We start from the raw sequence: 11,747 nt of genomic DNA, 5'->3' as shown, positions 1-11,747 counted from the left end.
GATCATTTCTTTGTCAGTGGGCAAACGTACAAAATCAGCAGGGGATCAAATACTTTTTTCCTCACTGTAATGAACGAAACAGGTGGACTTCTCCACAAACCTGGCTGTTGCCTGATTAAGCTAGCTGTAATTACTGGCGAAACGTCGTACTCAGATTGTAAATGTTGTGGCTTGGCTTGTTTACGTGACAACCCTTACTAGTTGGCTGCGTCGGGTGGTGGCGGGCTTTAACGAAACATTTATATTAACACAATCTAACCCAACAAAAACCTCTCTTATGGATAATATTGGTCGCGAAAGCCTTCTGCGTGTTACACCACCTGCAGTCTCAACAAAACATTCTGATTCTCATCCGCTACGGCTTCACGGTGTCTCTACGTTGCAACAGGAACGCCTCCACATTGCCTCTCCACTCATTTCCAACGTGCGCCAGATCTTTTGTCGAGTTCCCTGAAAAGGTTGATGATGGCGGATTATATCGATTATCCGACACCGCGCGATTATATCCGGCTTCTTCCAACATTATCTGGCAGTCTCAGAGCCGATCCGGTGAAACCGGCAAAACTGCTCCGAAGCACTGTAACCCAGTTCGGCAATCGGCACCATGTTGCGCGACTGAAAAATTAGCTACGCTTGATTGCCGTGTTAAATATTATATACAGTACATTATACACTACATACAACATCGTCAAAGTCATGTTGTTGAAACAAGAGCATAATACTACATACATCATGGTAGTAGTTACTACGTAAATCATGGTAGTAGTTACTACATTACATCATGGTAGTAGTACTACGTACATCACCCCCATGATGCAGTCTTCGAGATTGAAGTGGTAAGTATGGTACAGTAAATACGGTAATTTTTTATAAAGTAGGATATTTATGATTGTTCATTTGAATGTTTATTCATGGCAATTTCATACAGTAGGCAAATGTAAGACACTAAAAACACACACACACCTAAACACACGTCACTCAATAATGTGCAAAAGTAAGCTACAGTAAAACCTTGGATCGCGAGCATAATTCGTTCCGGAAACGAGTTTGTAATCCAAAGCACTCGTATATCAAAGCACTCGTACATCAGTTGTGATCACGTGACGCTCGGCAGACAAAGCGTGTCTACACGTACACTGCTCGTATTGCAAGACCCTCGCTCGTTTATCAAATTAATATTTATTTAAATTATTGCTCATCTTGCAAAACACTCGCAGACCAAGTTACTTGCAATCCAAGGTTTTACTGTATTTTAAATCATTATTAGTAGTGATTACACGCCGTTTTGGAAAATCCAGTATCCCCGAAGTCGCCGGATAATCGATGATCTAACCGTATTTTAGTTTGAAATGAATTTTTCTTTAGTCATTTTAATATGCACGTTCTTTATTATTAGTGTTTTGAATTGCAAAAAATTATACAGCTGTAGTATATTTTTAGGACAGGAGTAGAGTTGGAATGACACATTCCCAGCTTTTGGCATTACATTCATGGGGAAAGCCATTTCCGATTCTCGAGATTTGGTTTAATGCGCGTTCTTTGAAGAACGCGTTCATTTCGTCAATCGAGGCATAGCCGTATGGTAATTGATGCGTTTAATATGACATAGAAGATAACAATTATGCTGGGGATTATTACGTAGATTCGTTTCAGTGAATCGTGCGACTGGCAGAGTGGTTAAGGGGCCGTCCATAAATGACGTCACGGAATTTTGGACGATTTTTGACCTCCCCCCCTCTCGTCACACGGCGTCACAAAAAGTCAGCCCCTCCCCCTCAAATATGACGTCACAAAGCTCTGCCCCCCCCCCCCCCCAAAAAAATATATAAAACATGCTTCAAATGGCTTTAAACTATTGTTGTCATTGTAGTGCGTATTTAATGTGGCGCTGCACTCTGATGTTGTAGGAGAAAACATTTATTAAGAAGTATGTTTAATTAAGTAGAACGTGTTGTCTATATTTATTTAAAGTTGCGCATTTTGATGTGACGTCACATGGGGAGGCCTTCATCGAGCAACATATTGACAGACAGCTGCATATGATTTCCTGCATGAGGCTATGGTACTTGCATGCATATACAGTGTGAAGATTATACACTTTGTAAATTATCCAGCATGTGCCATGAGACACAACCAAAAGTACACTGCAGTACCTACATTACCAATGTATATGCCAATCCCAAAAAAACTTTTAAAAGCGAACACAAATGAACTAAGAACACCTTTTCTACATACGTACACATCGTACAATTGAAACGCAACTGTAAAACGCAACCAAGCAGTCAGTGATAAAAAAAATTCCAGTGCTGAGAAATAGTTTGTGAACCCCAATCATAATTATGGAACTTCCATAGTTTTACCATAAAAGTGTTCTTGAATCAAAACCGGCCTTTTATTAAATATCCAACAGGGTTTATATTAACCAATTCCATGTATTTTTAAACTAAATAACGGATGAATTAAACAATAAGTAATGAAGGTTCAGGGTATGTGAAAAAGTAGGTGAACCCCTGGTTGCATTAGCTCAATTAAGGGGATCATTAGAATCAGGTGTTTAAACATTTAGAGAGATCTTCAGGGAAATAATATCGGTTTGTTGGGTTAGATCGCGTAAATATAAATGTTGTGTCGTTAAACCTGCCACCACCCGACAGCCACTAAGTAAGGTTTGTTATGTAAACAGAACGTGCCAATTCGTCACGAGTACAGCACACCGTTGTGTTGGAGAGCAAAGCCACAACATTTAGAATCTGAGTCTGACGTTTCGCCAGTGATTACAACCAGCTTAATCAGGCGAGAGCCAGATTTGTGGAGAAATCCTCCTGTTTCGTTCCTTAAATAGAGGGGTAGATGTGATGACGTCACTTGTGAGCCCTTCACGTGCGAAGGGGACGGGTTAATTAATGCATAAAAATTAGAATGGGTATCCATTGCGGGTTGGGCTATTCATATGGTAATCAACACACCTCCTGTCGTTTACGCGCAATACAATAGTCGTACAGTACCTGTTATTTTCTGCGTACAGGTCATCCCCATTTATGTATGGTGACCTGTATAGGCATACATTTAAACCATGTGCAGTGGGTTAAATTCAGGTGCACACTGGAATTTAGAGGCAACACTATTTAATAAAATAATAGGGTTTTTCCATTTTTTTCCGGCAACAAAACTGAAACCTTTTTGCGAGGATTCATGTCTGCATTAACCACAATACCTGCAGTCAAAATGCAAACAAAAACAATACTATGATAATATATGCATTGTCCTTGAAACTGATTGGTCCACACCAAGGGACAGCTTTCTTTTGAGCCTCGACCCAATAGGTGCTGAATCCTTGTAAAAAGGTTTCAGTTTTGTTGTCAGAAAAAAGGGGAAAACCCCTATTATTACATTTTGGTACTGGCAAAGGAGGTCTAATGATGTAGATGCAACACTATTTATTAGCTAACACAACAGGTAACACTTAACATAACGACTTAAGGTGGTAGCCACCGTCCCTGACTTGGCTAACCCACGTGGGTTACTACATCACTGGACCAGGACAGCCCAACACGCTGCCTGGTCCACTAGCGGAGACCGGAGAGCTTCATCCCAGAGTTGACCCAGCAGCAGAACAGCACGGGACAGCCCAGCTCTCTGTCCACACCCCGCTTATAACCGCTCCGGCGTGGCCGGCCCCGTCCCAGGCCACGCCCCCCTTTTCCGATCCTTCGGGAAGGCCGGAACCCCGACCACGTGACTCCCCTGGGGCCCCTGCCCCACCTTTATCCGGTCACGTGTCCTGTTGGGTTCACGCAGAGTGTCACGGCCCGACACGACCCCCGTGACACCCGCCTACAGCCCCCATACCGAGCCAACACAGTAGTGTCACTCTACTACACTACACTTGTATTATTTGATGATTCGCTTCCAAGCAGCACTAAGTCTGTCGCTATCCGAATGGTTAAAAAAAAAAATTATTTCTCTCAATTTCGATAGATTCTCTAATTAGTCTCGGCTAGTAGTAACTGGTTTTGCACAGAACTTCAATATTATCAAAATCAATGGAATGTCCTTGTTGCCACACGTGTTCTGCCACTGCTGATAGTGCGGTTTACTTAACAAACCTTACTAATTGGCTGTGTCGGCTGGTGGCAGGTTTAACGATAGACCCCAAAAAACCTATACAGGGTAGTCCTCTACTTACGATGTAGATGCGTTACGATGACCCCATCGTAAGTCCACAATATCGTAAGTCGAAGATGGCCTTAGCCTACCCGGGAGTCTTAAAGAATGGTGATAATTTAGCAAAACAGAGCAATTTACAGTACCGTACTGTATAAACTATATACTGTATGTATTTATTAATTACAATACTGTATTGCACAGTAAAATGTAAAGTAAAAAAAAACAAGGTAAATTCTTTGCCTACCTATGTGCACTGCAATTTAATAGAAAGTTTTTGTTCAGGAAACAATCTTATCTGCTATATAAAAAAAAAACATCTAACGTGCACTGAACGTATGTAACGTATCGTGGTAACCCTAAAATGAAATCGCTGAAGCTACGTATCATACATGCATTGAACGTATCGTAACGTATCATATTGTACTGTGCTAGCCGAGACAACTTAACTCCGTCGACCGCTGGTGAGAGTGAGGCATCACCACACAAGGTGGGAGACGCGTACATCCCGGCAGCGTCCCAACGTACAGTATCGTACCTTGTGGTACGCTGCTGCGTTTGCCTGCCGCGTGGAAATTTAAATATTTTACAATTTTGTCGTATCGCTATCGCCATCGTAAGATCGAAATGTCGTAAGTCGGACCACCGTAACTCAAGGACTATCTGTATTATGGATGATATTGGTCGCAAAGGCCTACAAGTTATACCAAAGATCGGAAACTTGATGAGATTGGTCTTCACCATACAGGTGTATGGAAACAAGCCATGCCATGATCAAAATAAATCTTTGAGGACCTCATAAAAATAGCTCCACCAATCCACTGTCAGACAGATAGTCTACAAATGGAGAGAGTTAAAGACCACAGTCACTCTGCCCAAGAGCGGTCATCCTACCAAAATCCCTCCAACAAACCGGAAGATCACCAATGAAGCCACAAAGAACCCTAAAATAAACGTCCAAGGATCTACAGGTCACTCTCGCCTTGGATAATGTGAGTGTTCATGACTCAACTATCAGAAAAAGAACGAATAAGAAAGGAGTTCATGAAAGGATGGCAAGGAGAACACCACTGCTCTCTAAAAATATCATTTCTGCCTGTCTGACGTTTTCCAAAGAGCACTCAAGATGATCCACAATAATTCTGGAACAAAGTTATCTGGACAGACAAGTGAAAGGTAGAAAATGTTGGTCTCAGTGAGAAACGCCATGTTTGGCAAAAAAACAAACACTGCTTTCGACAAAAAGAACCTCATCCAAAACGTCAAGCACGGTGATGGGAAAGTGGTGATGGTTGGGGACTGCTTTTCTGCCTCAGAATCTGGACGGCTTGCCATCATTGACAGAACCATGAATTCTGCATTGTATCAGAAGATTCTAGAGGAGAATGTGAAGCTATCTGTCCATGAGCTGAAGCTGAAATGAAAGTGGGTTTGCACCAAGACAATTATTTTAGACGCACAAGCAGATAGACAAATGAATGGCTGCAGAAGAAGAAATTCCGCGAATTACAATGACCTCGTTAAAGTCCGGACTTAAACGCCATCGAAATATTGTGGCAGTACCTGAAGAGAGCTGTCCATGTGTAGTGTTGTAAAGACGAATAAACTTCTTAGGAGGCACACTCTGTTTATTGTTATTCCTTGCTTATACAGTCCTTAACACACACAGAGGGGTATACAGTCCCCTCACCCGATACCCTAAGGAGGAACAGCCTCTGGACTCAGCGTAACCTACACACAGATCTTCTTGATACCTAAGGAGGTACAGCCTCCTAGCTTGGCGGGACTTGCACGTCTACCGCTACCCTATCCCAGACTCCTCCGGCTGGGACCTAGGGGAGGCTATCTGACCCACCGCTGGCCCGGTGGGTCCTGACCGCTGGATACGCCGAGCCTTAGCCCTCAGAAGGGCTGGAAGGCTGGGTCCAGGGTCCTAGCTAGTCTTCAGCCCGGGCTTCGGTCTTCGTGTAGGCAGAGAACTCCCCGAGCTCTGCGTGGTCACCCTTCTTATACTCGTTCGTGGCCAGGTACAACCAATGACACATTCCCACGTGGAACTGGCTGATTGGTTCTCGCCAAACTGTGGCTACGATCCACTTCACCTCGTCTGACCCCAGCCGTTATGCACACCGAGGTAACGCTGCACTGCCCCTTTGATACCTGGTGGCAATGCAGGTTACCGAACGGTGCGTGGTTAACACCTTACACATGCAAGGCAACCTTCAAATGTCACTGAGCTGAAGGAGTTCTGTAGGGATAAATGGGCGAAAATTTCTAAAATCCAATGTAAGAGTGAGTGGTGTTTGTATGATCTCCCCCTGTCCTACATATTGAGTGGTGTTTGTATGATCTCCATCTGTCCTGCAGATTGAGTGGTGTTTGTGTGATCTCTGTCTGTCCTACAGATTGAGTGGTGTTTGTATGATCTCCCCGTCCTAATGATTGAGTGGTGTTTGTATGATCTCCGTCTGTCCTGCAGATTGAGTGGTGTTTGTATGATCTCTGTCTGTCCTACAGATTGAGTGGTGTTTGTATGATCTCCCCGTCCTAATCATTGAGTGGTGTTTGTATGATCTCTGTCTGTCCTACAGATTGAGTGGTGTTTGTATGATCTCCCCGTCCTAATGATTGAGTGGTGTTTGTATGATCTCCCCGTCCTAATGATTGAGTGGTGTTTGTATGATCTCTGTCTGTCCTACAGATTGAGTGGTGTTTGTATGAGCTCCCCGTCCTAATAATTGAGTGATGTTTGTATGATCTCCATCTGTCCTGCAGATTGAGTGGTGTTTGTGTGATCTGTCTGTCCTACAGATTGAGTGGTGTTTGTATGATCTCCCCGTCCTAATGATTGAGTGGTGTTTGTATGATCTCCGTCTGTCCTGCAGATTGAGTGGTGTTTGTATGATCTCTGTCTGTCCTACAGATTGAGTGGTGTTTGTATGATCTCCCCGTCCTAATCATTGAGTGGTGTTTGTATGATCTCTGTCTGTCCAACAGATTGAGTGGTGTTTGTATGATCTCCCCGTCCTAATGATTGAGTGGTGTTTGTATGATCTCCCCGTCCTAATGATTGAGTGGTGTTTGTATGATCTCTGTCTGTCCTACAGATTGAGTGGTGTTTGTATGATCTCCCCGTCCTAATGATTGAGTGGTGTTTGTATGATCTCCATCTGTCCTGCAGATTGAGTGGTGTTTGTGTGATCTGTCTGTCCTACAGATTGAGTGGTGTTTGTATGATCTCCCCGTCCTAATCATTGAGTGGTGTTTGTATGATCTCTGTCTGTCCTACAGATTGAGTGGTGTTTGTATGATCTCCCCGTCCTAATGATTGAGTGGTGTTTGTATGATCTCCCCGTCCTAATGATTGAGTGGTGTTTGTATGATCTCCGTCTGTGTGAGGTTCAGTTTGCTAAATACCCCCCCACCCCCCTCCCGCACCCACTTGCCCCCTTCCGCGCGATGGCACCCTCGCGATGACATTTATCAGGGCGGCGGGTGGGTGGTCTGGTTCGTGGCTGGATTCCACAGGTCGGGAAGAATGTGGCAAGGCTACAAATAGCATGTGGTCTATTAATTATTATTATTGTAGAGTGTGTGCGGAGACACGGCCAGGATTTTTGGGGGGTTTACTAGACTGTGCCCAGATAATTAATTAAATAAGGGTGCTGGGTATGGCACGAAAAATGGAATAGGGCCTTTTGGGGTGAGGGGGGTACCCCAACAGATACAGACTGGCGGTAAAAAGGAAAGGAGGTTAGAGGGTCTATAAAAAAAATCGATTGCAACTAAATCTTTTATTTTACCAAGTGTAAGGTCCCACTGAGCTGGTATATACAGTGAGGGAAAAAAGTATTTGATCCCCTGCTGATTTTGTACGTTTTCCCACTGACAAAGAAATGATCAGTCTATAATTTTAATGGTAGGATTATTTGAACAGTGAGAGACAGAATAACAACAACAAAAAATCCCCCAAAACGCATGTCAAAAATGTTATAAATTGATTTGCATTTTAGTGAGAGAAATAAGCATTTGACCCCCTCTCAATCAGAAAGACTTCTGGCTCCCAGGTGTCTTTTATACAGGTAACGAGATGAGATTAGGAGCACACTCTTAAAGGGAGTGCTCCTAATCTCAGCTCGTTACCTGTATAAAAGACACCTGTCCACAGAAGCAATCAATCAGATTCCAAACTCTCCACCATGGCCAAGACCAAAGAGCTCTCCAAGGATGTCAGAGACAAGATTGTAGACCTACACAAGCCTGGAATGGGCTACAAGACCATTGCCAAGCAGCTTGGTGAGAAGGTGACAACAGTTGGTGCGATTATTCGCAAATGAAAGAAACACAAAAGAACTGTCAATCTCCCTCGGCCTGGGGCTCGATGCAAGATCTCACCTCGTGGAGTTGCAATGATCATGAAAACGGTGAGGAATCAACCCAGAACTACACGGGAGGATCTTGTCAATGATCTCAAGGCAGCTGCGATCATAGTCACCAATAAAACAATTGGTAACACACTACGCCGTGAAGGACTGAAATCCTGCAGCGCCCGCAAGGTCCCCCTGCTCAAGAAAGCATATATACATGCCCGTCTGAAGTTTGCCACTGAACATCTGAATGATTCAGAGGACAACTGGGTGAAAGTGTTGTGGTCAGATGAGACCAAAATGGAGCTCTTTGGCATCAACTCAACTCGTCGTGTTTGGAGGAGGAGGAATGCTGCCTATGACCCCAAGAACACCATCCCCACCGTCAAACATGGAGGTGGAATCATTATGCTTTGGGGATGTTTTTCTGCTAAGGGGATAGGACAACTTCACCGCATCAAAGGGACGATGGACGGGGCCATCTACCGTCAAATCTTGGGTGAGAACCTCCTTCCCTCAGCCAGGGCAGAAAATGGGTCGTAGATGGGTATTCCAGCATGACAATGACCCAAAACACACGGCCAAGGCAACAAATGAGTGGCTCAAGAAGAAGCACATTAAGGTCCTGGAGTGGCCTAGCCAGTCTCCACACCTTAATCCCATAGAAAATCTGTGGAGGGAGCTGAAGGTTCGAGTTGCCAAACGTCAGCCTTGAAACCTTAATGACTTGAAGAAGATCTGCAAAGAGGAGTGGGACAAAATCCCTCCTGAGATGTGTGCAAAGCTGGTGGCCAACTACAAGAAACGTCTGACCTCTGTGATTGCCAACAAGGGTTTTGCCACCAAGTACCAAGTCATGTTTTGCAGAGGGGTCAAATACTTATTTCCCTCATTAAAATGCAAATCAATTCATAACATTTTTGACATGCGTTTTTCTGGATTTTTGTTGTTGTTATTCTGTCTCTCACTGTTCAAATAAACCTACCATTAAAATTATAGACTGATCATTTCTTTGTCAGTTGGCAAACGTACAAAATCAGCAGGGGATCAAATACTTTTTTCCCTCACTGTAGCTCAACAGAAGGGGCTTATACCATCATCATCATCAGGTGTGGAAATTCAGAGCAGCAACCAAATACTCGTAGACTCACCACACAGAGATCCATAGACTCACCACGCAAAGATATATCGACTCTTCACACAGATACCCATCTATGAATCACACAGAAACCCAAAGACTCACCACACAGAGACCCACAGACTCAAATTTTGATTTAAAGCTTTCGTGACTGCAGTAATTCATATTCTTAGTTCTTTCGGTAAAGTCACGTTGAAGGGAAACAATAAAATAATAAAATATATAAATATATTTGTATTGATTAGCCTCTGTGTGAGGAGTCTGTGGGTATTCTTAGTTCTTTCGGTAAAGTCACGTTGAAGGGAAACAATAAAATAATAAAATATATAAATATATTTGTATTGCTTTATATATTTTATTATTTTATTGTTTCCCTTCAACGTGACTTTACCGAAAGAACTAAGAATACCCACAGACTCCTCACACAGAGGCTAATCACGTGGCTGATCACTTGTAAATGTACAGGAGCCAAATTCTACAAGCGCGTGATGTTGATCGGAAATGTGAAGGGGAAAACCAGAAAACCCGGAGAAAAATCCACGCGACCACCACGGCGAGAGAGAGAACACGCGAACTCCAAATATAGATCGTCAGGGAGATAATATCTTACCACCACAGCTATACAATTCCCACGAGACAAGCCACTTCCTGGAGCTATAGAATTTTTTTTTGCCAGGTCTCTTCTGAAAAAGAAGCAGGCAGGTCAGTGGGCTCTTTACCTGGTAAAATTTAAATAGTTTAAATTTCGATTTAAAGATTTCGTGACTGCAAGGATTCATTTTCTTTGGTTCTTTCGGTAAAGTCACCACGTAGAATGAGAATAAAATAATACATTGATAAAATAAAATAACACAGTCTACGTGACTTTACCGAAAGAACCAAAGACGTTAAATAGTTTAGTTTAATTTTGTTTCTTATTGTGCTTTCCCTTCCTATACTTTGTACCCCTATCGTGTCTGTGTGTAATGTTGTTTATTGTTGTAACGTTCTGATCCCGTGCTCCGACAGGACATGAGAAAAATAGATTCAAAGCTCTTCGGATCCCCTCCTGCTGTATAAAGAGTCTGACAAACATTCATGGCAAGCGTGCTAATCCTACGAATGGATATCCTCAATGTTGCATCAGTTAAATCTCTCTCTCTCTCTCTGGATACGGGCAGGAGCCTCTCCGATCGAGTCTCCAGACAACAATGGACAGACGGACGGGTCTTTGATGTGGAGTCCCGATAAAACAATGGATAGACACACGGTGGGACGAGTCTACGTTACCGCAATGACGCCGCATGCCACGTGCCCCTCTCTTGTCCACCCACGCGGACGCGCACTCACTGCTGACGCGGGTTACCTTGGGGGGGGGTCGGACGCAAGCCTGAGGCTTGAAGACGGCGTCACGTGTGTCACGTGACTCTAACCGCCCCTCCTCCTCCTGCTCCTCCTCCTCACCGCCCACATCCCCGCGTCAGTGCCGCCACAGGCGTGTGACGTCAAGCCTATCAGATTCCTCCGGCGACGTCAAACTGCAGCCCAACAGACAGGTGGCATTACCGCCCACTTTTGCATAGACACGCCCACACAACAACTAGCCCCGCCTACTATTAGACAGACACGCCTTATCAACCGCTAGCCCCGAAGACCAAGATTCCTCCGTATAGGGTGCCGTCCATAAATGACGTCACGCGATTTTGGACGATTTTTTACCCCTCCCCCCCCCCATCGTCACATGACGTCACAAAAAGCCAGACCCCACCCACCTCAAATATGACGTCACAAAGCTCTGCCCCCCCCCCAAAAAAAATAAACCATGCTTCAAATGGCTTTAAACTATTGTTGTTATTGTAGTGCGTATTTAATGTGGCGCTGCACTCTGATGTTGTAGTAGAAAACATTTATTAACAAAGTCTATTTAATTAAGTAGAACGTGTTGTCTGCATTTATTTAAAGTTGCGCATTTTGGTGTGACGTCACATTTCTCAACCCCCCCCCCCCCCTTGTCACACATCGTCACAAATGTCTGTCACCCCCTCCCCCCCCAGGTGCGTGACGTCATTTATGGACGGCCCCATAGCTTTAACAGACTG

The 11,747-nt window shown here is 44.0% G+C and overlaps 1 protein-coding gene across 1 annotated transcript in view; it reads right to left on the bottom strand.

Annotated features, from left to right (window-relative positions):
• The window catches only part of LOC116956595 (interferon regulatory factor 5-like), a 42,651-nt gene extending 31,294 nt beyond the window's left edge, over window positions 1-11,357 (bottom strand). The window contains exon 1 of the mRNA XM_032978304.2: window positions 10,939-11,357. The gene's annotated coding sequence lies outside the window, so the exon portion shown is untranslated. The remainder of the gene's footprint in view (window positions 1-10,938) is intronic.
• Between the last annotated feature and the right edge of the window lie 390 nt (window positions 11,358-11,747).

The sequence above is a fragment of the Petromyzon marinus genome, chromosome 66 (assembly GCF_048934315.1).
Source record: "Petromyzon marinus isolate PM22_M1 ecotype Great Lakes invasive population chromosome 66, UKy_Petmar_22M1.pri1.0, whole genome shotgun sequence".
Classification (NCBI taxonomy): domain Eukaryota; kingdom Metazoa; phylum Chordata; class Hyperoartia; order Petromyzontiformes; family Petromyzontidae; genus Petromyzon; species Petromyzon marinus.
The sequence above is the reverse complement of the archived record's forward strand: the minus strand, read 5'-3'. Positions and strand labels throughout refer to the sequence as shown.